Here is a 26,860-nt window from a genome sequence, read left to right as displayed (position 1 = left end):
TGCTGTAACGGATCTTTATTATTGCTTATTAAGTTCACTGGTGCTTCTGATGACTGCACAAAAGATAAACATCCTCTGACTTTTAGGCATAGACAGCAGATCTGTTCCTCCTCTGAAGCCCATCCGCGAGGTCGGTGTGTCCTGCTGGGGCGGTGGTTGTCAGCGCACCCCCAGCTGCTAGGATTTCTGCCGTGGAGAGGAGCGGTCTTGGGGCCTAATTCAATTTTCTCCCTTCTGCAGGGTTTCGTGTGCACAGTGATCTGTACCCTTTCCTCTCTCGGTTAACAGAGCTGGACATTCTTGTCCAGGTCTTCAGCTGCTTGCTCAGTGGGCAGGAAATGGTCCTAGGAGTGGAAATTATGCAGCTGGACGGAGCGGGGCGAGGAGCGCCGTGCCGCGTGTAACCGCCAGGACCTCTGATCTTTTCCACAGCAGCCATCTCTCTTGGATAAAACACAGGAGTCAAGTCATCCAGATGCTTGTGCAACCACAATCTCTTTAACATACAAGACGGCTACGTTTTAATTTTTGTGCCTCTGAATAGGTTGCTTCAGTGGATGTGTGAGAGCTGCTATGTTACTGGAAAGGCAATATTTGTACATACAAAACACTGAAGTTAGACATCAACAGTTTCACTTCCTTTTGGCATTTCTTGATTATGCAGTCAGACAGGATGATATTATGCTCTAAAAAGTTGCTGTAAAACATTTTTCGGTTTCTCTGACCTTCCAGACTGTTACGGCCTTGTCTCTGCTGGCAGATACCTCGGTCCCTTGCCCTCTCTCTTAGTAACTCCCCATTTGTCTGCTCCCTTTTTCCTCCCTTAGATTTTTATAGTATATAACTTTGTTTCAGTGCATCCTGAGTTGCTGGTTTAGTATAAGGGGACAAAGATAAGGCTCTGGAGAGACCTTAGGGGTGCCTGTCAGTGCCTAAAGGCAGGGGAGCTGGGGAGGGACTCGTGCTCAGGGAGTGAAGTGGCAGGACGGGGTAGCTGCTTTAAGCTGAAAGAGGGGAGGTTTAGATTAGACATTAGGAAGAAATTCTTTACTGTGAGGCCCTGGCCTGGGCTGCCCCATCCCCGGCGGTGCCCAAGGCCAGGCTGGGTGGGATTTGGGCAGCCTGGGCTGGTGGGACGGGACCTGCCCATGGCAGGGGGGAGCTGGGGGGCTTTGAGGTCCCTTCCGACCCAAACCAGTCTGGGATTCTGGGATTTTGTACTCAGTCAGAAAGCATATAGGGATGGCAGATTGGATCTGTCAACATTCATTCACTTCTGTCCTCTGGAGAATGCTTTTTAAAAAAATATGTAATTAATGGAAAAGAAAAGTCTTAATTGTGCTTCAGTGTCCTGGCTCCTCAGCAAGGCCTCACAGGAGTAATCGCTGGCTGTAAATCCGTCAGAGACGTAAACAACACGGAGACATAAAGGCCTGTTTAAGCCAAAAGGCGGTGTCAGCAGATAAATATCTATCATAAAGCTATCAATAAATAAAACACTTCTGCAGAATTTGATCAAAAAACTTTGTCCAAAACCAGTCCAGCTGTCAAATAGGAGACGTCTTACGGCACGCAGGAAGACCTGACTAGTTCTAACATAGAGATTTACGCACAGCTGTGAAAGAATGTGTGGCATCAGAAATTTCATATACGAATAAAGAGTGTACAAGCGGAAGACTGGTTTCAGTGAAGTGTGAGGACAGAAAAAGACCTGTCCTGGCATATTATGTGATGGAAATACTTCACACGTTTGTTGCAACAGCAAAATTAAAAAGCGAAACAAAATACTTTTTTTTTTTTTGAATGAATTGATGTTGTAATAAAAATGTTTTTTCAGTATACAGCTATGGTCACAGTGGAATTTCGTTCCTATGTGCTGTTACAGATATTTATTTACTGGTAGAAGATCCTGATGTAGCACAACTTCAGAAGAGGAGATAAGTAGTTTTCAAAGAGCTTTGAATACCAGGTCAAACAATAAAGGTGTTTTCCAGAACTGCTCTGTGGAAGCAGTGGATCACTTACCAGAGTAAAGCCTGAAGGTTTGTATCCAAAATTTTACTAATGATAACCTCTAGGAAGGAGCATATTAATTTTGGGGTAATCACAAACTTCAAAGCAAAATCAGAATACGAGATAAACTTTGTTTATGCTTTGGCTTAGAAAAAATAAAAATAACAAGATCAGTATTTCACAAATGTGACTTTCAATATTTAAAAATCAAAATATCTGAATCTGTATTTGCTGGAAGGTGGAATGTACCCTGAAATACAACGTGAATGTTTAAAAAGAAAAAAAAATGAAATAGATCAGTGAACAGATGTGCAGTGCTGAAGTAGGAATATTTTCTGCAATATGGAAAGGAGAACCCAAAGTGGGTCACCTGCAATATCAAGAGTGGCTCTACAAACACAACAAATTACTTCTTATGCTTGCATCAGTACTCTGGAAGAAGAAAAATCAGCATGTAGTGAAGGCATTATCTAGCTAATTGCTTGGTAGCTAGACTGAAATTGCTTTAATACTGGCCTGTGCTGTTCCCTTTCTCAGCAGACGTGCTTTTGTCAGGGGGTAGTTACAGTTTCTTGGGAAGAGGAGCAGGCAGCGAGTCCTTGTGCAGCTTTCGGCTGAGCGTTGTCCTCTTACAAGGACTCCCAGGAGCGTGCTGGCAGAGCTGCTTTCAGTGACTGAGCTGAGTTTTGGGGGGTTTTGTTCCGAATAGTCAGGTTTCTCTTTAAATGAGACATGTTGATGACATTTAATATCATGCGATGTGCTTTCATTTATGAGCTACTTGGTTGGGGGGAGTTACTTTATTTGTTTTTATGTTAATGTGGAAGAATCGGGAGCTTGTTTTCATCCATCAGGGCTGGAGACTTGAAACAAAAGCCCAGCAAACTTCCAGATGGCGGCAGATCCTGGATGTGAGCTGCTGCCCGGCACAGCTCAGCGAGCCTCCCTCCATCACCTAGCTGCTGCCAAAACATCTGCCAGCCGCGGCTGTTCTTGGTGTCCCCCGGCATGGGGAAGAGGCAGGAGCAGTAACTGGCTGTGGGAGCTGTGGGTGAGACCCTTGTGGCAGAGCAGGAGTTGGCTTGCGAGCTCCCCAGGGCTGCAAGATGCCCCCCTCGAGCAGGGGCAGTGGTCTGTGGCCTCTTCTCTTTCCGTAAGAGGAGGAAATGCTGTTCACTGGATGATCCCGTCTACTCCCATGGCTTATCTTGCTTCTTTTTGTTTTGATTGTTGTGCCCGACTCTGATTTGCCTGGCTTGTATCCGGTTCTGGCTGTTCTGTGATGTCTGTCCCTTATCAATACTGCAGTGCTGAGCTGGTGCTGGTGGCGTGCTGGCACCTTGTGGTACGGCTCCTTCCCAAACACGCTGTCAGCCCTTGGGTTAAGCCGTGGTCTGTCAGCTAGCCGGTTCTTACTGCACGGGAGATATTTCATTTTGATTGTAGAGCGCTAACTCTTTTATCAGCGTGGCACGGCACTAAGTGAAACGCTGGCTGCAGAGCAGACACATGCTAACACAGCTATCGTTACCCACCGAACGGGTAATCTCGTCACGGAGCGCGTTCGGCTTTGTTTGACAGGGCCTGTTTTATTAGAACAACGTTGTTGATTATGTTCGTATCTCGGAGTTCCTTATCGGCAGGACCCTCCGTTGCCTTCTGATTGTTTTATCTGGAAGCTGTGCCCACTAATGGCACGTAATGGCACCAGGCGTCCTGCTCCCCTCCCAGCCGGTGCTGTGGGATCGGCTCCGGGCCTGCTGTCAGTGATGGGGCCAGGCCAAGGGCTGGATCAGGCCTGAACTGCGAGCCTTCGGGGCTGACTTCGTCACGGAGGTAACCCATCTGTCTGCTACAAGTGCGTTTTGTGCCTCCTTCCAAATACCGAGTGGAAAAACTTATTAAATGCTTTTTTTTTGAAGCCAGCATCATTAGCTGTATCTTCATGTCTGTTTTGCTGTGGGGTTGTACCACTATTAGATTTCAGGCTTTCCTAATTTATTTTAATAAACATAGTTCATCTTCTAGTGTCCTAAAAGTTGTGATTATTTTTTCTCATTATTTGTCTTGCCCTCACTCGCCAATTTTCTGTAGTTTTAGTTCACTTTGATCACTGTCTGTTCTTCTTTTCCTCCTTTACCCGTTTTTATTCTGCATTACATTTAAACTGTCTTCATTTTACCACTAAATCAGGATGGGTTTTTAGCCAAAGTTTCCCTCTTTCTTAAATGAGAGGATTGTACTTTTTCTTTTGTAATTCTCTTTTTAAAGAAACAAACAAAAGCCTTACATTCATAATGGAGTTAAACCTCAGTTTTCCCTTCTCAGTTCTGATCAGTTTTGGGAAATAAGCATCCCTTGTTTTTAAGCGTAAGGAGCCTGTACTAGGTGCTGTGAATTTCCCTCTAACAGTACGTGATGGCGGTGCTGACTGGAAGGGCCTCGCGGGGTGACCCTGCCGGGCCGCGAAGATGAAGCTTCCAGCCGTGGAGAGGGTTGGGTGTGCAGGATCCAGAAGGATAAGAAAACCAAGAGGTTTTTTTTCTCACGTCTCGCATATAAGTCTTGTATGTACAGTGCAGGGAAGCTTTTGTTTGCTCTTCAAGCTACGTTTTGAATTCTCTTGTGTGGCGTAAATCCAAGAGCTCTCTCAGTGCACCGTAGGCACTAGGGGAGGAAACTGTTTCACAAGTATTTGCCGTACAGAACTTGAAGGCTCACCTCCCTCAGGTAGTTAAACATCGTGGTACAAGGAAAGGAGGTGCTGTGCCCCACCTCTGCACGCCTTTTGGTAGATGTACAAGGAACTGTGTGTCCATGGCCCGTCAGGTGGCGTTGCTGCGGGAAGGCCGGCGCTGCCCCCAGCTCGGGGTGCTGCTGTCGCCGCTTCTGCTGCGGTTCAGGAGCACGTGTGGGGCGCTAAGGGAGCGCTGCCGCTGCTGGCCCAGTGCTTCTGATCCCCGCTGTGTGGCACCTTCCCCGCCACCACAGCACCGGTGCTGCCAGAAGTCGGGATGTCGGTGATCGTTCTTCCTGTCCTCTCCTCCCCTAGCCGCCAGCTCCCACCCGAAGTAAAAGGGCTAAGGGAAGGTGGACACACAGACATCAGAGGTGGGACTTTCTCATGGTCTCCTCGGTGTTGTGGCACCTCTCTACTGAGTGTGGGGTTCCTGTAGTCAGCCTTCGTAAGCGATAGCTGATTTAAAGAACACTTTGACTAGTCTGTGTTTCTTCTTTCTTAAAGAGGAGGAGACTGAGTCATTTAGCTACCTGTCAGGATATCGAAATTTCTTCATACTCCGAAGCTGCTTTTTGTTTTTCAGATTTGATGGGAGGGGCTGTTCTGTCCTCTGTAAGAAAGGCTTTCAGAAAAGCTCTTCCCTCTTTCTCCTGCACAGCTTTAGGCGGAGATCTTGTCCGTCTTTATATTTACTCAGCGCGAGGTGCACCGCACTGACTGCCGCCTCGTCGTCACCGGAGCGGCGCGTACGGCAAAAGCAGCAAGAGCCAGGAGCTGTACGAGCTGCAGGCAGGGGCTCCCCCATCCCGGCTGCTCTTCGGGGCACCCTGGCAGCCCCTGCGACCAGCGGTTCTCCTGTGCTGTTTCAGGAGAGAAGTGCTCTTGTGTTACCCGGGGTTGTCCAGACGTGGCTGTCAATTTATACGTTTTAACTCTGTGTGGTAAGAGCATCTCCTGATTATTTGCTGCTAAAACGTGGTATTTAATAATGACTTGAAGGCAGAACTTCAGGCAAATGGGAAGAAAGCGTTTTGTAGATAAAGCTTGGTCGCTGCTTGTTAATTAATGTCTGTCTTTTGTCGGGGATAATTACTGCAGCATTGGTAGGAGATAAAAGTTCAGACAGAACGCAGCTGAGCTGTAATCTGCTTATGTTGAAGCTCGAAATAGTGAAGGGGATGTTTGACTTGAAGTGATTGTCCTTGGATGTCTGACTGCTGTCCTCACGGTTCCCCTTTGCTCCAGGCGGAGGAATGGCATGCTTTGAAGCGCAGGCACAACTCTAATGCAAAAATACCGAGCTATGAATAAATAACAGAGAGGTATCTATAATAGATCTATATTCGTGTGTTGGATTCCAGGTTGTGCCCAGAACTATGGGAATTCCTAGCAACATCGCCTTTAAGTAATATCCTTCTTTGTTAGAAACCGGAGCTGATAGAGTGCAACCAAGAAGCACTCTGAGAAACACAGCAACACTTAATGAAGTTTTTTTTCTGTTGCCTTTTTTAATCTAGGAATATAGTCCTTAGGCCTTGTTTCCCTATACATGTGTACACAGAGAGGTCTGCCCTTAAAGTCATGGGCTTAGTGGATTTTGGCAGAGTTGAGGTAGGTTTTCCCCAGTGCTGCTACCTTTGGGCTCGCTCAGTGCTGCTCAGTCCCTCGCACCATCCCAGATGTGCTTTGGGCAGCAGGCTCTGCCGTGCACCAGGGTGGGTGGAACGACTTACATATAGGCACGAGAGAGGTCTGGGATGCTGGATGTCGGAATGAGAAGATCTGTGTAATGCAGAAGGAATTCCAAGCATCTCTTTGGTTAATTTTGTTTTGTAGAGTACTGCTAATATGGCTTGATGGGAACGTGTGTATTGACTGCAGCTTAAGGTTTCTCCATTATTTCTAGAAATAGTTCTCTGAATTCTTCCCCAGAATCTTCTTGAGTTGCAAATAATTGGACTTAAGTCAAAACAACTCCATAAAGCCCATTTTTTTAACCTGTATTAGTTTCATTGAACCACTGTGTATGCCTTGACAAATACTCCAATATTGAATCTGTTTTACTCCTAATGAAAGAATTCTGATCTTGTCTGATTCACTTAGATTGAGACTTTCCTACGGTAGGAACTGAATTATACGGTGCTTGGCGTTCTGTACTGAAGCTTTCTTTTTTTCCCCTAACAAGGAAAGGGGAAAGGAAATATGTAAGGAAAACACATTTGGACAATATTTGCAAATGGTACAAGGACGTGCCTGTGCAAAATGTACCCTTCCTGTTTGCGGGGGCACAGAAGGATTCTGAATGCTACGTTTTTGTGACTGAAGTAGAGATGCTGGCTTACAGGTTTCTTGTTTGTTTTTGTTAAAAGTTACAAAACGACTACTCAGAAAAGGGTATCAGAAACATACTTGCCATTTAGACTCTGTGAAACTGAATTTGGAAGGAAGTCTGAGATGCCTTTATATTCTGAGCTCTGAAACGCTCCGTTACCTTTTCTCCATCCTTCACTTTCCTGCTGCTGTTTAACTTCGGTAGCGATTTTTCAGGTTGTAATAATAATAGGAATTTGACAAGCCTAGAGGTAGCCTTTTCTCTGATAGAAATCAGCAGAGCTTCATTGTTTTCAGGTATTTGTTCCTGAACTGTGACATTTTTAAGCTGTTAAAATGCCATTGTCGGTGCTCTGATAATCTTCAATGGCTTCCGTTCAGATTGTGCGCTCGTGATTGATAAAGTCAGACAGATCCTTTCTTATCTTGAGTTATTCTAGGGCGTTACTTGGCTATTTTAGCTAAATACTTAGCTCAAGCTGAGAAGTTTTAATAAAGAGAGTAGCATAAGGTGTTTTCTAATAACGCACGCTCTTTCATCGTTCCTTGTTTTCCCCCACTCTACCCAAATCTAAAGAGCAGAGCATCCTTTTGCAGACGGAATGGGCACCAGGGTTCGGGTGATGATGGTGCCTGTGTGGGGCCGGCCGTGTATCAGAGGAGGTCCTCCCTTCCATCAGTTTAATTCCCTGTGGGTGTTTTTGTTTTTGTGCCTAAAAATGAACTTTGTTGGGTGCCAGCCACTCACTGACGATTTATCTGCCAAGCAAGGAAGAAAAATCGGTTTCTAATCTCTGTGGAAATAAAGGAAACGGATACAACAAGGTTGAAATTCCCCTGGTCCGTAGCACTGGAGAACCATTCGATAGACAAAGAATGCAATAATGGGGGCTGAGGTTTTTGAAGAAATGTTCCCCTGAAGAATTAATACCTGTCAACACTAGCTTTTCAGTGGGCTTAATGATTATGTCTGAAGATTGAGATGCTGCTTGGAGAATAAAAACTGAAGATACAGGAGAGTATCCAATTTATATGAATATTGGAGGAGAACTCAATCTTCTCTCTCTCTCTGTCTTGAAAGGAGTTTTATGGCATAAAATAGTCATTGAGGTAGCACGGAGGAAGCCTTAAATCTTAGGAATTTGTTTCAAGTTTGTCGATCAGTGGATTTAACATCTCTTCTAAGAAAACTGTGATGTTTGTTTATCAGGCGTGGTTCTTCGGTGGATGGAAAAGATCTCACTGCACCTCAGCAGAAAGATCTTAACAATCGCGTTAGTTTCGTAAATAACTGGAAAATAACTTTTTCTTTCCAGTATTACTCAGCAGTGGTGTTTAATTGGATTGTTTTGATTAAATTAGCAAATAGCGTATTTTTCTGGGCCTGTATTGTGTTGTACACTTGAACTGATAGGATATAATTAGACACTTCATTTCGTTTCCATTTGACATCTTTTAACTAATTAGTTACTTGGATCGCTTTCTTTTGCGTTTCTTTATTTTCGGTTGATTAAGTGCACTTTACTTAGCTTCTCCGAGGGTACAAAATTAAGAGCGTGCTAATTGCACAACGGTCCTGGCACGTACGGGCTGCGTCGGTGTCACCTAAGGACAAAGACTTCGCCGCTGGCATCGCGGGCGCTCCTCCGTGCCGGGGCCCGTGGGCAGGTGTGTCAGCAGGCGCTGCGCCCTGCCAGCCCTCCTCCTCTTCCTCGCCCGGCAGTCTAGTCGCAGCTTGCTGGCGATGGCTAAAATAAGCCCCCACCCATGGGGCGGATGGCTTTCAGGTCTTAAATATTCAGGCTCGCTGCTTCGAGGACCTCGGGGTGTCGGTGGTGAGGTGCTGGAGCGCTCTCAGAGGGGTCGGGACCCAGGGGTGTGGGTTATGCCTGAAACCCTTACACTTCATCGAGAGTGGGGGGGTTTCGACGGGTTCGTCCACGAACCCATTCGTGGGTTCTGCCACGAATTCCAGCACGTTGTGCTCGCGGGGCATTGGGCGTCAGAGAAATAAAGCTACAGCTGGGAAATTGTGAGTACGACGTTGCTAGAAGTGAGCTTCCCCCAGGCGTCGAGTATGCTGGAATAAATGAGACTGTTACAAAACGCTCTGCTTTGTGCACAGATCGAGGCGTAATTTGTTTGGATTCTGGTTTGAACATCAGTTATTGATGTGAGGCACTGAGCAGGATCTAACTTCTGCCTGGTAACAAAGCAAAGCCAACAGAAACGAGAATTAAAAACCACTGAAATTTTACTTTTATTGCTCTGCAGACTGAAGTCTGAATGCATCCAAGCCTCCGGTGTCGGGACAAGATGCGTGCCTCTTTCTGGAGAGCTGCCTTTCAAGAGAAATTCCACTGTTTTAAGACAAAACCAAAAAACTTAACACTTGAGTTGTGATAGTGAATCAGGTCTGAGGAAGTGAATTTAGGTGTAAAAGAACAACAAAGAGCTTAACAGCTAGAGGCCCTGGTGCTTGGCAGGAGCTGCCTTCCAGAGGAAACCCGCTCTTAGCCCCGTGGAGCTGGGGCAGTACTGCCACGGGTGTTGGTTTGAGAGCAAAGCACAGGCAGCCACCAGGGCGGAAGCTTTGAATGTCAGCATCCTGCAGTCTGTTGCGTGAAGAAATACACAGATGACAAGATGTCTCGATGTGATATTCTAATTTTGTACAAAATAGTCAAAGATAGATGAGGTTTTTATGTGTCAGGACAAAAGCTGACTATCTCAGGTGGTAAGAGGATCTCTTCAAGCCTCCTGAGATAGCTGATCTTATTGCTAGAAACCTCAGGGCTTGGGAAGATCTTTCTCTTTTATTTTTTTGAAGTATATTTCAGACTGATCTTGAATAAAAGTGCCAACAACAAATATTTTCTTGGCCAGCAAGTGTAGCCTATTACGCTTTTTGGGGTCGCTTTAGAGGCAGCAGGTAAGAATTCCCTTTAAAACTTTGTAACAGAATGAAGCTTTTTTTGTGTAAATATAAAACTTAGTGATTTCTTATTTTTTTTCCTTCTCAATGTTGCCCCATCACAGTCCCTCTTGCTGTGAACGGTTCTGAGGAGCAGCCCCCCTTGGTCACCGAAGGGCAGTAGCTGCAGCCCTGAAATTTGTGTTAATGTCAGCATTGCTTTTTTTTCCATTCGTTTTTGTGAGCAGAAGTGTGAACTTCCTAAGCCTTGACAGGAGGATTCGCCTGTGCAGAGGGAAGAGCAGGAATCCTACATCTCACCAGTCTCCTTGTAGTGTATCTTAAAGCCGGATTGTGATGCTCACATATCCAGAGCTTGCTTTGGCTCACAGGTGTCTGAGCCCTGACCAAGGGGTAATTAAAAACTGGTAAAGATCAGCTGCATTAATCTCACGTGGGCCATGGTCGAGCGAACGTCTGTGGGTGTGCTCTGTCACAAGAGGGGTGCAGGAGGCTTCTCTGACAAAGCTTCTCCCTTTGGTCCGGCGTAGCTGTTTAAGCCTGTATATCTGTGCGTTCACATTTGGGCTGTCTTGATGAAATCCCCTCTAACACGCTTACCTGTGGAAAGGGGGATGGCTGACAGCAGGCCCCCAAAGAGAGAACAGCAAGGGCGTGGAGTGGAAGTGCTGCGTATTAGAGGCTGGATCTGGATGTCTGTTTATTAGAATAATAAAAGGCACTTTAAACCCATTTGAGAAACATTTATTTATAAAGATCCAAGTATCACGACTGCAGTTCTGTGCTGCCGGAATCCTTCCTTCCTTACCTCGAAGTGCAGGGGCAGGGGTGCTGAGCGGTGACCCTGTTCCAGAGGTGCCAGCTCTGTCTCCGCGTCCAGCTGTGAACTTTGGCCCTCCTCACCACGTTAGGAGGCAACGAGCTCCGTAGGGCCCTTAAAGGGCGTTAATCCTGATTTTAATATGAGTGATTTTCAGATTGCTCCGCTGTTGGTTAAGAAACAGAAACTACTGACGGCTGAGAAAATGTGCGATGTGAATCATCGATCGGGGCATTGTTTCGCTGCGGCCCAAAACTGGTCAAGCAAGGCAAAGTTGCACAGTAAGTTAAAACACGGCTATCGCCCGATATCTCTGCGATGTAATCGGCGACTTTAATAAAAGCTGAACGTTTCTGTGCAGTCGCTGTTACCGCAACAGCCTGATGAAGAACACGCTTTTTTTCAGTACTGGCTGGCCACCCAGGAGCCAGGCTTAGCAGTGCGGGTAAGGCACCAGGGACCACAGCAGGAACACCGTGCAGGGAGTTAAAGTCTCATCAGACAACTTGATTTTACAGCCTGGGGTCTGTTCCCGTGCCTCTTGGTCCATCCCGGGGGCTGGCCGGGGTGCCGAGGAGTGGGCAGTGGAGGTGCCGGCCCCAGCCCTGCCTGCTGGGAGCCTGCCGCAGCTGGAATGCGGCTCCTCGGAGGGCCAGGATGTTTGCTTTTGTCGAGTGCCCTTGTTGAGGAAATTGAGTGAAGGGATCTCTTGAAAGGCCAAGCCACCTCCATAAGATTAGGCCGTTAAATTACGCTCTACAATCCTCATCTTAAAGCACCTTATCAGGAGAGGCTGGGGAGGATGTACTCGTGCTGGCGGGTGTTGCTCGGGGAGCAGCGTTGCTTCTCCTCTCTTCGGGCTGTAACACAACGAGTGGCATCGAGAGCGGCGGAGAGGGAACCCTGAAGGAGCTGTTCCCTCTGGCATGGCGGGTAGAGGCAGGACAACGTGCCGAGGAGCCCTTTCCATCTGCCTGAACGCAGCGCGCGCTGAAAGCCGGCCTTCACGAAGACAGATAAGGAAGAATGCATAATATTTTAAGTATCGTAAGGCTGGATATCCTTCACTCAGGATATTTCCTGTCCACAGGAATTTATTTTTCAACTGTATTATTGGCAGAAAATCCACAAAATGGAAGGGGGGAGGGAAACTTGCACATTTCAGCAGAAGACGGGAAGTTTCTAGTTCTATCACATTAACTAGTTGAAGAACTAGGAGGACTTTGGAGAACTGAAAACTTTGGCCTTTTATGTAGCTGTGTGCTAGCACGCCTTGTTGCATATGGAATAGGCAGGGTTTTGTATTTATCGCTGTCAGCAAGGTACAACAATGAACCATTAGCTTAAAATGGAAAAAAAGTGGGGAAAAAAAAGACTTTAGAACATTGTTACCGAAAAGGGGCTGACTTTGAAGGGAGCCAGAGCCTCAGGACAGGCGTAGCTGGTGCAGGGCTTTCCAGGCTAACTTCCACCTCGGTCTTCGGCACGCTTTGCCTTTGTGTCCCTAAAGAATTAAAGCCTCAATCATAAAGCAGGGTTTAATTAGCAATTTGTGATCTGGTTAATCCTTTGGTGAAACTAAATTGTAGCTAGCATTGCTGCTGCCGCCTTCCGTGTCTGCTCACTTGTAGCACCGGGGGGTCAGCGGCCGGGGGAGCAGCAGAGAGGTGCTCGTAGCATCCTGCCACAACTCTACCTCCGTCAGGCTGCTTGTGTACCCTTCCTGCTGGAAACTGAGGACAGGATCCATTTAAATGTGGCTGCGTGTGCTGGGATAGCCTTTGCTAACAAAGGCCTACGGCTACTAAATACAATGAGAACTTAGTGTTTACCATCATTTTTCCCTTTGTTGCTTTTGTGTCTTGAGCAACAAGCCCTTCCATAAAGGATTCTCTTGCCTGTAGACATATGTCAGTTTAGCAATTAATGCATTAAACATGCAGTTAGCAGCTTGGCAGAATTTACAGAAGCTCGAGTAATGAAGGGGCATTAACAAAGTACCCCTGTTGTTATCGTCCATATACTACTAAAAAGAGAAAAAAAGTAAGTATATGGAGTCCTTGAGCTTACAGCTGGACTTTGTCTTTGGAAGCAGAAGGATTGCGGCGTGCGTTAGAACTCACCCCATTTCCGTCCACCCTCAGCACCCAAGAAAAGGCTTCCAAAGCCAACCCCGAGCTCACCGTGCTGAGACTGCATTTTTTCGGCTGTAACGTGTTAAAACAGAAATCCGCGCTGATGAGAACATTTCAGTAGTAGCACAGAAATGATGTGGAATCCTCGGTATGTGCCAGTGGCAAGAGCCGAATTCCCCGGCCGCTCGCTCTTTTGAAGTGAGCGCTGGTGAGGCTCTGGGGCGCGGGCTGGCTTTGCCTCGGCGCTGAAAGACGCTCTCTGGGGCTACAGGTTTCTGTAGCAGGTTAAATCCAGGAAAATGAGAGGGAGGATTCGAGCCTTTTTTCTCTCTTATCACCGGGCTTTCTAGCAAAAATATCTCCACCGCGATTTCTTGAGTAATTCTTTTGAACTCCCATATTTCTGAGCGTGGTTTAAGCCTTCGGAGGCTCTTGAGATAGAATAATGAGATTATGCTTCTGTACGTAGCACATGTATGTGCCTGTGTCTGTGTATGCACGTGTGCGTCATGGCTTAGGTGCAAATCTCACACCTCTGTGACCACGCTCGGGGCCTTTACTCTCCCCGTTTCTAGACAGCGGGTGCTGAAGACGCCAGAAGAAGCTGTAGAAGTCTTTAAAAGGTGTGTTGGGTTGGTCAACGGTGGCCTGACACCGCTGTACCGAATAGATCCACCTTTCTGGGGAGGTGAGGGGACACTGGTGTTCCTCTGAGTGCCCAGCTGGGGGTCTAGCAGTGATTTCCAAGGACCTGCTCTGCATCTTTGGCTTCTGACTGCTGATACATATGTAGGTGTATGCTTGTACGTGGCCTCTACCTGGTGTTTGACCGCACCTTGAACCAAATTAAACATAACCTGAAATAAAGCCTTTGCCCGTTTGTCTGATGGGAGCTCTCTCGCTGTATTGCTGCGTTATCTGTTTCCGAGTGGGTAAATAAGCGATGACGGAGGCAGGTCCCTGCTGCGGTATCAGCCGCAGATCTGATCTGACGGCTGGGACATCGCGTCGCACGGCGCTGCCACTGACTCATCTTTTTCCCATGGTGGCTCTTCAGAGAGGGCAGGGCGACTTCTGCCGCCGGTTCCCAGGCTGCTGGCTCGTCTACACGCTCTGCTCTTCGCCCCGCCAAGCAGCTCTGCTGCTGGACACCACCAGGTTTCTGCACTTTGCTCAGTTTTCTGTTAATCTTAAGGAATTCCTAATCCTCTTACAACCCAGTGATGGTTCAGCGTTCGTGCCCTGAGCAGAATGCAGTTGGTGGCTGTACCAAGGCTTGCTTTGTTTGTTATTGGTGGAAGTATTTTCTCGGTATCTGACAGGTTCAACCCGCTAGCGTTTGTCAGAAAAAGGAAATTGCTTGTGGCAAAATGACTTCTCTTAATTTAATCAATTCAAGAAGTGTTCAAAAATAATCTTCTTGACCGATGCCTCTCAAAGCATCCTTAATAATAACTGCATTGTAGTCTGCTCGGCTCAGATGAGAATGAGCGTCATTCATTATTTTTGATCAAGTACCCTTCTGAGATTTGTGCCGTAATGTGTAAGGATGAGCAGGAGGAAAATCAGAGCATTCATCTTCTCTTCAGCTACAGGAATTCCAATTTAAAGACAAAAGCTGGAGCAGGTCGAGCTTCTCATTTAAATGGTAATAAATCTTGTTCTGCTCTTCCCTGAGCAGGGAGGCCACTGGGAGGGAAGTGACTTGCAATGGTGCTGGATTTTTTTTGGAGCCAACTGTTGAGTGCTTACAACTGTAATAAGCAATAATTATTCCTTGCTGTGGCAGCCACTTATGTACAGCAAACGTGATGAAGTAAGGTACCTGGGGGTGGTGGGGAAGCGTGCCCAGCAGCCTGGGATAGAGAAGCGAGGACTCGATTCAGCAGTGCCTAGGAACAGAGGACGGGGTTAGAGGAAAAATCCTATGGTCAAAGTTCCATCTGGGACAGTGGAAAAAATCAGTCAAAATTCATTAGGGATGAGGGAATTTCCTTAATGAGCGTCAGGAGGGGGCTGAGCTGCCGAACAGCTGTTGGGTAGCGGAGGGTTTCCCTGCACCGCGCTCCCTTGCTTACGTAGCCACCGGCATCCTGTTTGTCAGAGCTCTGGGGGTGAGCTCCTGTGGTGTTTGTACCTTGACCCCAACCCTCCTAAACTGCTTGTTTTTTAAGCTGAGGTCATTCTCCCCAACCCCATGTTCTAAGTTGAAGGCCCATTTCTTGAGATTTGGGTTTATCTACATCTTTTCTTTTTTTTTAAGATGCAAAGCTAGTTTTTTCCCTCTGCCTTTCCCAAGTACTTCCACTTCAAAATTCTAGCTAGAATTACAAATGTACTATTTTTCAGAGAGCATTTTTGTTTGTTTGTTTTAATTCTTCTTTCCAGAAAGCTGAAGTGCTGTAGAAGGTTTTTGTGAGACCTGTCACCGGATGGGTAAATATGAGATATCATAAAAGTCAAAATGACTTTGTTTAGAAGGACCCAAGGGTAAAATCTGGTTGCCCGTGACTTCGTTTTTACGTCCTTGTAGCTAGTCTTCTCCTAGGTGCAGTGGATCTACCTCACTTAAAAGCAGCACGCATGCTGCTCATGCCAGCCTAGGAGATGGCTAATGCTTCCCTTCTGAAAAGCAGGGGAGGGGAGAAATGTTCAGGACCAGGGGTAGGGTGCAGAATTCCAGTGGCACAGCTAACACGGGCGGGAAGGGAAGGGGATGACCGCTGCTGCGTGGATGTATTAAAATCCACCGGTGTTCGGTAAGGAGACCAAAGTACCTGCTGTCATGCCAGCCTTTGCGTGGGTTCCCTCTCCAGAGCACAGCTTCTTCATTTGGGTGGAGTTTTGAAGTTTATTTGAATGTTGACAGCGGGCTCTTGCACGTCTGAAACTTGGTGTGCAGCTGTGCAGATGAATTTCCCTGAGTGCAGTGAACGAAAATGAAATGAGTTGTGTTCTGCACGGAGCTGAGAGGTTGCTTTGCTTTCTGCTTCTCGGCCGTTTAATTTTTTCGCTTGAATAGGATTGTGTAATTTAAGGGATGCAGAAAGCTGACTTTGCGTTCAAGGGTTGGATTGACTTTGTTGGACCTGAACGTGGATGTACCAGCAGGGAAGCACAAACGAGCACAACTGTCCCCCTTGTCATTAAATAAGAAGTTTGTATTAAAAAAGTATCACAGTGTCACTGTGCAGAAATTCACCTTCCTTCACCTAGCTCAGTTTCTGTTTCTTATTATTGCCTGGTTATGTCCTCGGTGTTTTAGAAAGCAGCAAGATCTCTGGCTATCCATCTGCGGACCTGCTGGAAGACCATAACAAACTTTTTTTTCTGTTTCATTTCCTCCCCTTCCTTCCCTGAGTATTTTCCTACCTTTCAGCCTAAGCTCGCGGTAACAACAAGCCGTGGCAATGTTTTCCCCTGTTCAGGAGCTGAAAGCGGTGAGGTCACAACTGCAGGTAAGGCGTTTGGGATGCTGTTTGGCAATTAAAACAGCAAAGGACCAGAAACTGAACAGGCTGCTCTCAGGTTGACCCTTTCGGGGGTTATTTCTGAAGGAGCCTGACCGCGCATGCTGCAAGCTGGAGGTGTGCTCTTGTTGTTCAGGGCTTAGGGGAGTTCTCACCAACCTTCCGAAAACTTTTAGGATGTGAAAAATAATTATTCTAGCGTATGCGAATAATCTTTCAGGACTGCTGTCGCCTCCTCATGTTCTGCTCCCACTGGAAGATCTGGTATCGGAGTCAGAGGTTGAGATATTAGGAAATTGTAATTAAGGGACTAGTTTGTGGCACGCTAAGGAGCACCTCCTCCATACGGGGACAGTGGCGGCAGCAGCTCCCTGGCGCCCGGCCACGCGGCCGCCTTTCAGCCAGCGCCGTGGGGCTTGGCGCGGGCTGCAAGTGATGGTCACTTCCAGTTTCGTAACGAAAGCTGTCCGGCGCTGCGCCGTGCTCCTGTTATCAAGGAGCTGTGCTGATTTATTCCCGTCGAGAGCGACTTCCATTGCCCGGACGAAGCGGCTGCGGTGCTGCCTCCGGCTGTGCTGGCAAGGCTTCGCTCCTCCCGGCTGCGCTGCAAGCTCCGGGGCCCGGGTGAGGCAGGTAACAAAACCCCAGGGTTTGCCCGCTGAAAGCACGTCCCAGGTAACTGGAGCCTTACAGCTGCCCCGGTTGGCGTACTTGGGGAACGGAGATCCTGCGTTATCTGGCTTCTGCTGGCTCTTGGCATTTGTTGTTGCAAACTCTGGTTCCTGCTGCGTGCTGCCTCGGGGTCCCAAACTCTCTTGATTAAAAGCTTCTTTGGCCGCCGGTTGTGCTTTGTCTTCTAGTGTTCGTTAGATGTGGATCAATGCTGTGTGACAGATTATTTCTCTGCCGAGTATAAACGAGCAGTGATTTCACTGAAGTCTGATGCTGCAGTCAAGTAGTACTGACTGGAGATAAGCAGACACCCTGCGTCTTCCACCTTAAAACAACCACAAACAAACAAACAAAACGCCTTAGCGTTTAAAAATTCAGTGTTTCCATTTATCATTCTTAGATAGCTTGTTATCTTTATTTCTGTGAAACAGTTCAGGAAAATAAAACATTCTTGCCCACTTTACATCCTATTCTGTGAAACTGAAGGATGGTGAAACAAAGCTGAAAATTAACTCTTTTTTTTCCCTGATATTGAAAATTTTAGGGAAGTGGGGTCTGGGTGGTGTTTTTTTTTTTTTTTTTTTTTTTTTTCTGTTACTTGTGCAGTCTGGCCATTTAGACCCTGCGAGCACGGTGCTCATAATGGGTTCAGCTTTCCCAATGCCTTAGAAACTTCTCCGGCAGCCGTCCAGGGGCGCTCCCTTGCAGCGCCCGCTCCGAGTGAATGCCCGCCGTTGAATGGGCGGGCTGAATGGGAGAGCTGCTCCCGCTGGTTTCCCACAATAACACAATGAGCTACTTTGTCAGCCCGGAGTCAGGTTAGCGGCGAATGGCTACAACAAAAACGTTCGCAGTGCATAAAGGTGTGCTGAAACCTTGCTGGAAATGGAATTTGGTATGCTTGCTTTTCAAGTGCTGCAGATTGATATGATAGATGTTCTTCTTTTTTTTTTCTTCAAGGTTTAATTAGTGGTTTAAAAAAAAAATACAACACAGCATTGATTTCGGTAGATTCTCCCCTGAACAGGAATTCTAGAAGAGATAACCGAGGTCTTTGTGATATTATTCCTCGGGCTTTACTTTGGGAGAGCAAAGTTGAAGGGGAGGGTGTTTATCACCAACCTGCTCGTGCTTATCGCCCCGTAACCGTGATTAATATTTTGGCTATTAAATGTAGAAGGAAAGCAAACAGATGAAGCAGGGACCTTATCTGTCTCGCACCTTTGCTTAAGAACTTGGTGTAGGGTTTTTGTGTGTGTTCCTGGGCATGTGCACAGGATCAGAGCCCGGATCCCAGGGAGTTAAGGACTTCGGCATACCACTCCTAATACTTTTAAGAGTGCATGAAGATACACCCGAGTGCGACGTTTGTAGGATAGAGGCCCAAACTGTAGGCAGGTGTTGGCCTGGGTTTGAGGGATTTGTTCTTCCTCAAGTGAATAGTTGGAGTAACTTGGTGTTTACTTGAAACACCGCTAAAAGGGGATGAACGGGTTTTATGGAATTGTGAGTTTAATTTATGAATCGCTTTTGGTGGGGGAAAAATGAGGCCCCATAGAGTGCAGGGAGCCTGAAAGGGGTTATCAGCAGGTGTGGGAGGGTTGGGGAGGACAAACTGGAGCTTGGCTGTTTGAATTTGTGAACATGTAACGTGTTCATTGGGAAAGACACGGCATTGCCACTGGGGACCAGCTCCCTGTCCTCTCTGCCTGCTGGGAGGAAGGCGTCAGTGAAACAGAGAGGTGCTGCGCCGTGCCCGACCTGTTGGATGTGGTTTGTGGTCTTCTAGGGCAGCCCCGGGATGCCGAGGGCCGTTGGTAGCGCATCCTACAGCCGCCGGCTGGGCGGCACGCAGAGCTGGGTGCTCGGGGGGCTGTGAAGGTGGACGAGCAGGAACAAACGAGTCTGCGGCGCTGGGAGGGCTCCTGCTCGTGGTAGGGCTCCTGCTCGTGGAATTGCATAAATCAACTTCCCTTTTAAAAAAAAAAAAAAATATATATATATATATATATATGATGTTTGAAGTAGTTGCTATTCAAAGCAAATTGTGGCAGAGCGAATTTTGTAATGAGATGTGTTTAAATGTAAAGAAATCAAATTTGAAATGTAAAAATAATTTGTGGGGGAAGAAATTGGCCACTGTTGCGCAAGAAGCAAACCTCAGTTAACCAACTGCTGCCGTAAGGAGGCGGGATGAGGCACTGTGAGAGCGGGGTGTCTGAAACGCTCTGTTCTAGCAACTGGATCACTCGGTCCAGGCCAGGGGGTAGCCACCAATTTTTTTGTGTATTTGTGAGTCCCATGTAGCTGCTGTGATAGGAGGAAGATGAGGAAAGAAATGTGTGCAGCCTTTGAAGAAAGGAGGCAATAGAAATTGCAGCAGAAGCGACGGGCTGTTGACTTTTACGGTGGGGAAAAGGCACAGGAAAATTGCAAACGGTGAGAAAGAGTTGTATGTAAGTTTTCTTATTTGTAGGTTGCTGCTATGTCAGCAGCACAGGCTGCAGCCCTCGTGTCTGTGTGCTTCAGAACTGATTTTGAGCAGCAGGCTGGGTTGCTGCTATAATACTATGTGCAGAAGTGAGACTGCTGGGAAGTCACTGGAGTAGCTTTTGTGCTTGAGGTTTCTGCTCGGGTGTAGCTAATATAAGCTTAATAAAATCACTGGGTATCTATTTCAGTTTTGTTGTGCTTTATTCACTCAAATTCAGTGCCATTATCTGGCTACGAGCGCCTTCGGGGCACGTTGGACTCCAGCCCCGTGCAGGCAGCGCAGGAGCGTGGGCCGGGTCCTTCGAGAAGTTTTCGTGAGATTCCCTGCTGGAAAACCAGGGGAAAGCTGGTTGTCCTCAGTAAAAGGCTCCTTTGTGCATCAGCTCCCTTGCTCGCTTTATTCTGCTATTTCATCAGAGCTATTACAAGTTGATGAGTTGTGCTTGCCCGACGCAATGAGATGCTCCCGCGTGATGCTGCCTGACCTCAGCTCAGTCCCAGCACTCGCCCCGGTGTGCCTTTGAAGTCCTGATGCTCGTAGATGGCCGGCCTGGTCTCTGGGCCCTCTGTTCTTGGTGTGATTTTATTATAGGCTGGCTGGCCCCTTGTTTCGGCCTGGTATTTGGTATGACAAAGCAGAACAAGCACGTAACTTACAGAGTGGCACAGATGCCATCGTGCACCCAGTTGTGCTTTTGGCCAGGTGGGTAAAAGCCATCTTGGTGTGAAATGCCCGTCTGTCACTTCGGAAGGACCGGCCTAGGTACAGGCAGGCAAATGCCTAATGTTTAAGGCCGTATTTCGTTATTCCAGTTCATCCCCCAGCTGAGGGAGGATCCGATCCATTTTTAGAGTTTGCCTGTTCCGAAATTACAAACGTACCCAACATGTGCGCTGCTGGTTGGATTGCAAAATGGATCTTCCTAAAATAGCGGAGTCTTGAAAAATGTGAGGTCAAATTATAGGCCCAAATAACTGCAAACCTCCGGAAGTTTCATCATGGCATTACATAGCATTATTAATCTCACCCTAGTTTGAGGAAAAACTCCATTAACGTCCCTCGATCTCCTATAAAGTCTAATACTTCTGATAATCCTGTCTTTAAAGGTGGAATTGAACATGAAATCGTATTGCTGTTTAAAATAAAAACAAACCAGAGGGGAAAACCCGCTGGTTAATTCCAGTGGTTAAGTTTTGGGAGGATGTTTATGCTTCCCAGCCTGCTGGAGGTAGGATGCAGCTGGTGGTAGCCGCGCTGGGAGCCAAGGGGCGCAGTGGGCAGGCGGCCGTCGCTCTGTGCCACCCGGCTCTGGAGGCAGGCGTTCTCTCTAATGTTTTCTCTGCTGTAATACATTCTTCAATTCGCATGTATTTCCTCCAAACTGTTACGAATAAGCCCGTCTGGCTGCTTTCAGATTAATCTACCGTGTTTGCAATTAAACGCAGAAAGAATGCTTTTACGTTTAAATGGTTCCTCAGACGGATGTGAGTTAACTAAACTAATGAACACACATCAGACAAGACAAATTCCAGACTGTTAGTGCCTTGACCAACCATCTGTGTGCATACCTCCAGGTACTGCTCATGTCTCAAGAGGCTTTTCTACATGAACAATTATTACCACTCCTTTCTGAATTCGAGTGGCAAGCCATGGCAAGAGCCTCTTGAAAGCAGCTATATTTACCGCAGCCCTTCCACCGCTTTTCAGTGCGAATATAATGGTGTTATGTGTGCTTTAATTAATCTGAAATTTCAACATGTGCTGCATGAAATACAACAATAGGAGACCGGGGCTGTGTGTAAGCACTTTCATCCCTCGCATGCAAGCCCCAGCGCTAATAATGGCACGCACACGAAGTGCTTCCCATTGGGAGCCTTCCGAGGGGGTCACCCCCTCATTTCAAATGCTGAGTGTCTGAGTATGTCCCTAAATAAACAAGTTTGTGGGTGTGTGTATACGTACTCTGTTTGGACATACGGGAACATACATGCAATTTTTTCCTTAGCTGTTTTTCTCCGGGGGAGGTGGTTCGAAGCCTCTCTGGAAGGAGCCCCGCTTCCTTCAGCTGTACCAGGGCCAGCAGCGCTGTGATTTGCCACGCCAGCCTTTGACGGGGATCTTCAGTTCCACAAACAGGCTTCTGGAAAATAGCAAATGGTTCCGTGAATGCTTCCTTTTTACGGAGGGATAATCTGTGCTGCAGGTAATGGCTGCTGCGAACGCCAAAGGATTTTATTTTCTACATTTCACTTTCTTTCCTTGCATGGGCTCACCTCCAGAAATATTTGAGCCTCCCCAGTTTCCGGAGCCTGTCTGACATCGCAGTGGGGCTAGGTGGGATTCCCTCTCACACCAGGCCACGACACCACACGTTTTTTAATCATGGCAAAGCTGTCTTAAACAACTCCTTCTTGCTCTTACCTGGGCTACGACAACACAAGTATTTGGGGTTGATGCAGCGAAGCGGGCTGAGGAACCGGCGTTGTGCTCAGCCCAACTGTGCAAACGAAGGTGGAGGGCTGGGGCTGGCCGAGTGATGAGGGTGCAGATAAGACAGCAGGAATGCTTGCTTTCTGTGCTCATGCAAACGCCAGCTTCTGAACGTGCCTGTTGGAGAGTCCTGTGCGCCCCAGGGCAGGCAGGAGGGAAAAAAACAGGAAAAACAGCTGGTGCGGGCAGAAACGGTCACCTCTAAGGGACTGCTGGCCACGGGATCGGTTGTAGCATCCAGAGACTGGATTTTGACATCCCGTCGTCCTTGTCCCCATTGCTATGAGTTACCAAGGAAGTTGGTGCTGTGTTGGGTTGCTTTTCATCAAGTGCTGTGCAAAAGGAGGTCACCGATCCCATGAGAATGGGAGAAGAGGGCTTGGGAGAGGGGCTTGTATAAGAACACTTGCATGTGTGATACGTTTAGATTCGTATTTGACACACACATATAAATAAATATATATTTATCTCTGTATCGTGGTGGAAAGGAGCTCACATTAGCCTACATAATGTGATGTTCTGAAACCAAACTTGTTTCTGACACTAGCCTCTGCTTCTCTCTCCAGCCTCAGCAGGGTGTGTTTTCTCAACTAATTATTCAAAACCGTAAAACTTGTTTCAAGAAAACTGTTCTGTGCTGGGTGATAGATTCTCTTATCTTCTGAAGCCGCTCTGTGTCTGAGTTGTTGTTGCAAGAAGTGCTTTGGGTTAACTTTCCTCGCTCAGGAAGGGGAAGAGGAGGGACCCGTGCATCGTGTATGCCGACACCCTGCCTTGAGAAGGGGAAGGTTTTCCTTTCTCATCGGCCTGAGTTGCCCGAAGTAAGCCCTGCGCCAGAGCAAATGTGTGTCTAGGACTGGCTTTTTGTTGCATGCTACCTACACTCGGATGGATACGTGGCTCTAGTAGGTATCGGAGAGGTGCCTGTCCTCTTTGTAGTACGACTTCTGTGATTTCGGGGAATTCTGATAAAAGGGAGGATGCTTGATTCAGTAGCTTGTGCTGGCCTGTACCATAAAAGAAATCTGGCCTTTACAGAAAGCAGTTTCAGGGCTCGATATTTAGAATTCCTCGTGCTTTTGCCAGGTTTTCTTGAATTAGTTTGCCTTAGCTGGAAGAGGTTCGTTGGCTTTGTAAAAGAGAAAAGGTGGAAAAAAAATCACCAGAAGAAAAATGTTCTTGACTTCTACCCCCATTAATTGCGCGGGCAAAACTTTCTAGGAAAAGTTGGTCTTGGTTATCTTCCTGCGGTTCAATCTGCTTCGGAATTTAAGGCTAATTCTGACGTAACGCCGTGGGTCATATTAATTCGCCTTACATGGAAATTGGGTTCAGATAGTTACACTTTGTTCTGCTCTGTTTTTTCTAATTTTTTCTCTGTTGCCATGTGTAGCTAATTTATGTCTTACTAATTCACATATTGAATTAATTTAGCAAACAGTCATCTCGCTGATCAGCGGAGGACTGCAGCATTGAGTCAAAAAATCAGGTCTGCAGCGGTGACTTGCAGCAACCCAAAGGTTCGGAAGCTCGGTTTGGGGACAGAAACTGGAACCCGGGTGGTTGTTTCCACTTCCCCGCTCTAGCAGCGGTGCGGGCCGCGCTGTGATTCCCGTGTTCCTGGAGGGAGCAGACGGGGAAATGCAGCCTCTGGCCGAGCGCTGGCGTTTCTGAGCTCAGTCCCAGCCAAAGCTAGGGAATGTAGACGCACAGGAAATATCTTTTTTAAATTTAAATATAGTCAGCTTTCTAGACAAAACCCCAAATTTGAGTTAGTACCTGAAAAAAAAAAAAAAAAGTTGTGGGTTAGGATTTGGCAGTTCATATTTTAACTAAGGAAGAGTTCTCATATCCTGAAATGCGACCTGGCCCTTTGAGCCCTTGTCTGGGGTTTTCTTCCAGTGATGTTCCTGAATTTACAGGAAAAAAAAAAAAAAAAAGTGCCTGCGTTCAAACCTCTTCTTCTTTGTATGAATGAAGCTTGGTTACCTGAGCAGCTCCCGAGGCGGGGGGAACTCTGGTTTTCAGGAGGGGTGTGAATGCATGGTGAATAAACCTGCGTTAAGCAGAGTGTGTGAGAGAACGAGCTAAAAAACCATGGGAAGCGGCTCCCAAAGCTCTTGGCTTTGACATGAAGCCTGCCAGTCTGCCCCACGGTAGGCGTTTTAACCCCGTCTGATCTCACTCGGCATGGAGCACCTCTACGTGAAATACTGCTTACAAAAAACATAAAAATAAAATAAAAGCGAAGAAGCCTGCGGCCAGCTGTGTGTTGTAGCCAGCACTGTCGCTGGCGTTACTGCTGGCGGAGCTGTACCAGACCTGACAAATGAAGGAAGCCGTTCTTCGTTTGTCCTTTTCTCTTTTTTTCTCCCCCACCAAAGTGAGGCAAGTGTAGACATGGCTGTGGTGACAAACCATTAATAAAGCAAAAGGAATGCAGCTGTAAAACTTTAAATAATGACATATAGCAAATAGATGTCAACATATTGGTTGTTGTGCCTGGAATGGAGATATTACTCGGAAAATATGTAGCTTCCAGCTACAGTCTGGCTTTTTCTTTTTTTTCTTTAAGAAAATAGAAGTGGCGTGACGCTTACAGTCGTGGGGCTTTCGGGTGGATGTGTCATTTGCTTGGGGGCTGGGAATTGTTCGCCACACGCTTGGAATAGGAACTATTGAGCTTGCATTCTTTTAAAATCACATTACTTATTCATATATGAATATATCTCCATATAGTTGTGTGTGTGTGTATATATATATATATATATACACAAATTATATATATATAACCAATGCAGCTAAAGGTACAAGTAAGTACTGACTAAATGAATCTATTTCCACTGAAAGCAATGAGCTCATATTCTCACGGGTGTTCACCATTAGCCTTGTGCAGTGCTTTTCTTAACCCCAAGCATTTAAGAAACGATTCAGAAGCTCACATTCTCGTATTCATCATTAAAAACAAGCAAGTAAACAAACAACACAACCCCAAACCAAGCAGACAAAACCCCACACAACACGCTGCCCCTCTCCCTCACCTCCCCCCAGCAAACACCTGAAGAACCCCAAACCTATAATTTTTAGTTGTGAGCTTGAATCTTTCTCAACGTTAAAACCCGAGACCTTGAGGTAATGAAAACCAAAAGGTTTAGGAGGAAGCTCCAAATACTGCAAAGCTTAGGGATGGAAAATGTACCGGGCAGAGCGCCTGGGCTGCCGGGCAGGCTGCTGGAGCTGGGGCTGCCAGCCCTGGGCTGCTAAAGGCAGGGGGTGGTTGCCACCGAGATTCGAGGAGGATCGAGGTCTGATCCTGTCTGGGAGCACGTGGTGGCTGTCCTTGGGTCTGTGGTGGGAGGAATTGTTCAGGGCAGCGGTGCTGGGTGAGGTCCCAGCCGTGCCAGGCGCTGCGGGGGTGACTTAACGGGAGTAGGGCCGGGTGTCTGCGGGAGCTGCTTCCCAGGCCTTCTGAGAGGTCTGTCCTGTAATTACATCTCCAACAAAAGGAGACGTTGCATGTAAAGATGCATGAAAACAGCCTGCCTCTGTTTATACCTCGGGGCAGTGGCGATTAGCAACGCAGCGCTCTCACGCCAGTAAGCAAGTCGGAAGGAGCTGGGCAGGCTGTGCCAACCTTGGCGCTAGGGTAAATGAAGATTTAAAATGGTTTTCAGGTGTGCGGATGCAGAAGCAGGGCTGAGCCTGCACGTCTTCTGAGAAACAAGCGTGCTGCTAGCCCCGGTACCACGTGGGTGGAAAGGGGGCAGCCGTAGGGGCTGGAGGGTGCGGGTGGTGGGATGCCAGCTCCGCAACGCTCGCCTTGGGAGCAGGGTTTTGCCTGTTGCTCGTTGCCAGAAATTCCCCTCTTTATATCCTGGTGGTCCTGTCCTGGGAGGACTTTGGGAATCTCTGGTGAGAGAAAATAGGGAGGTTGTGTGACCACTGCGAGACCATCAGGCTGGCTTGTGTCGGTTTTGAATCGAAGACTACAGAAGCTGTGGGGTTAGGTCATCCATCTTATTCACTGAAGAGCTGGATTATTGCCCCATAAAACAGTACGATGGGGCATACTGTTAATGGGGAACTATTAACGTGGGATTAAGGCTTGTTTTTACAGAGCAATGGTTTTAGTGAAGTTTAAATAACACATCAGCGAGCTGTTAGGAGAGAGGGAGCGCTGAAAGCGGTTCCCTGCAGATCCAGAAGTGGGATCTTGCACTGTGCTCTGTTGGCCTCTGTAGAGTGCGAGGTGCTCGGTGGGGCTGTGCTGCCCCTCCTGCTCCAGCAGAAACCCTTCTCCTTTGCATCGTGGTTAAGTGAAAGTCTGCTCCTTGTTTTACAGGTGTTGGTTCTCACTGTTACAGGGCCTAGAGAGAAAATAAAGCTGTTTGGCTTTGAACTGTGGGTATCGAGTGAAACGGATGGGTTTCAAACAAAACGCATCTTAACTGCGCAGGCACTGTGTCCTGCAGAGCTGGGGCAGCAAGCAGGACGCTGAGCAAATCGCCCTCCAAGCATCTCGGAACTTGCCTGTTTTCAGCTCGGAGGTGGGGGCTCAGGTTTGCAATCGTGGGAAAGAGTGGGAAGTTTGTTCAAACTGGCTGGTTTGTTTTTGGAAGTCTTACACGGAAACTTGACATAAGCCGTGATCTTGATCTAACATTTTAAACCTGCTGATTTCTTCAGAGCCTCGTGTGTGCATCCTGTTACCAGAGGAGGTGTCCTGCTTAGGTTGCCGCCTTAACGGTGAAATCCACGAA

General features: G+C 47.3%; 1 protein-coding gene across 2 annotated transcripts in view; it reads left to right on the top strand.

The window, feature by feature from the left end:
* Positions 1 to 26,860, top strand: part of FNDC3B (fibronectin type III domain containing 3B) — a 184,386-nt gene that overhangs the window by 8,925 nt on the left and 148,601 nt on the right. The window contains exon 1 of one of the 2 annotated variants that reach the window (XM_067001989.1): positions 5,439 to 5,694. The exons of the other annotated variant lie outside the window; for it this stretch is intronic. The gene's annotated coding sequence lies outside the window, so the exon portion shown is untranslated. Of the gene's footprint in view, positions 1 to 5,438; positions 5,695 to 26,860 lie in introns of those variants that run through there. 2 annotated transcript variants of the gene reach the window in all.

The sequence above is a fragment of the Anser cygnoides genome, chromosome 9 (genome assembly GCF_040182565.1).
Source record: "Anser cygnoides isolate HZ-2024a breed goose chromosome 9, Taihu_goose_T2T_genome, whole genome shotgun sequence".
Taxonomy (NCBI): domain Eukaryota; kingdom Metazoa; phylum Chordata; class Aves; order Anseriformes; family Anatidae; genus Anser; species Anser cygnoides.
This window is presented reverse-complemented; position numbering and strand designations above follow the sequence as displayed.